The sequence below is a fragment of the Lutra lutra genome, chromosome 13 (genome assembly GCF_902655055.1).
Source record: "Lutra lutra chromosome 13, mLutLut1.2, whole genome shotgun sequence".
Taxonomy (NCBI): domain Eukaryota; kingdom Metazoa; phylum Chordata; class Mammalia; order Carnivora; family Mustelidae; genus Lutra; species Lutra lutra.
In genome coordinates this window covers 89,181,331-89,183,021 of record NC_062290.1, presented here as the reverse complement: position 1 = coordinate 89,183,021, position 1,691 = coordinate 89,181,331, and the positions used below count along the sequence as shown (strand labels likewise).

General features: G+C 59.8%; 1 pseudogene; it reads left to right on the top strand.

The window, feature by feature from the left end:
* Positions 1–896: 896 nt before the first annotated feature.
* Positions 897–980, top strand: LOC125084117 (uncharacterized; annotated as a pseudogene).
* Positions 981–1,691: the final 711 nt, after the last annotated feature.

Genomic DNA, 1,691 nt, shown 5'->3' with positions numbered 1-1,691 from the left:
GGAGCTCCTGACAATGACCTCCAGGCTCACAGGGGACAGGGGGCCTGGCCCCCCCTCCCACACGGTAGAGCATCTGGACAGTTTCCACCAGTCTGCTGGGAATGGCCCATGCTCCCCTGGGCAAGACCCGCGGTGCAGGGGAAACCTCCCAGTGCTTTTGGCTCTGGCTGTAATTCTGGTTTCCAGCAACACATAAAAATAGCTTCAAGGACACGCAGGGGGCGGGAGAGGGGGAGACCTGGTCCCTGACTTCCAGAAGAACTAGATACACACTCTCATCTCTCACAGTCCGAGGGCTCCCTGCTGCCCATATTAATCTGGATTTGAACCTGGGTCTGTATCTGCGGACCTCAGGCTGAAACTTGCTGAGCTCCTCAGTCAGCGGCCCCCACAGCACCCAGCTTAGGGCAGAGAGAGGCAGACGCAGACGCAGAAAAAGCGTCTGAAATCCCTCCCACTGCCAGCTCAGAGCAACACTCCTGCAGGGCCCTGGTGCATGACCTGAGATGGGAGACAGGAGATGCCGCCACAGTCTCTGAGCAGAGCCCGGGATCACCCTGGAGCCTGGCTAGGGTGGGAGGGGAGGGCACTGCCCTGCTGCAGGGACTCACGAACCTCGTCCAGTCACCAGTGTAGGGGTCCCCAAACAGTGGTGATGCAAATGTGGGCTCCAGCCGGCCTACTGCACCCTGAAGAGCCCATCCTGCAGCCAGGCAAGAGCACCACAGGAGGAAAAGCCCCAGCCGAGGACGGGGTGGAGGGGGGGCAGGGGGGACGTGGAAGTGTTTTAGGAACGGGCACATTCATGGGCACTCCCTGTTCCAAACGATGGGCGTGCATCAGCTGAAATCCTGACAGCCCCCTAGGGACTTAGCATCATTTGTCCCCATCATACAAGCTTTGCGCAGTGGCAGTATCGTAGCCAATGAGGTTTATCCGAGGCGCGATTATTGCTAATTGTCCCCATCATACAGATGAGCAAAGCGAGGCTCTGAGAGGCAAGGGACCAACCACACAGCTTGCTGGGACAGAGTCAGAATTCAAACCCAGGGCGACTCAGGAGCCTAGGCTCCTGCCTCTGCACTAAAGGAATAAGCTGAGTGGGGGTCCATTTTCTTCCCTGCCCCCCCAAAGCCCCCAAATAGGCCTGCTTTCCTGATGAAGGTCTCCTCCCTTCAGCTCCACAAACACCCGCGTTCCCAGGCCGAACCCAGGGCGGGGACCCACAGGAGCTCGCGCCCAGCAGGACCTATTTCTGGCTGCACAAGCGGCCTTCTGTCGTGGCCTCAGCCACAGCCCTGGCCCAGCCTCCAAAGGGCCCATTGTCCGGCTGCCTGGGCCGCCAAGCCCGGCTCCTGGACATCCAGAGCTGGGGGCAGAGGGTGCCCCGGGCACAGTGGACTGAGGGGCCTGTGTGAGAGCAGCAGCCGACTCAAACAACATCCTACACTCCACCTTGGGATGGCCTCTGACTGGCCTCCGAGAGGCCCTGAGGTCACACACACACACACACACACACACACCCCAGAGGTGACACCAGCAGAAAGCTGACCCACCATTACAGGCAGCAAGGAGAAAAGGGTCCGGGATTTAGAGCCGCTGGGTTGGGATTCTGATACTGGCTGGCTGTGAGGCCTGGGCAGGTCATACCCGCTCTCTGAGCCTCAGTCTCCTCATCTGCGAAATGGGAC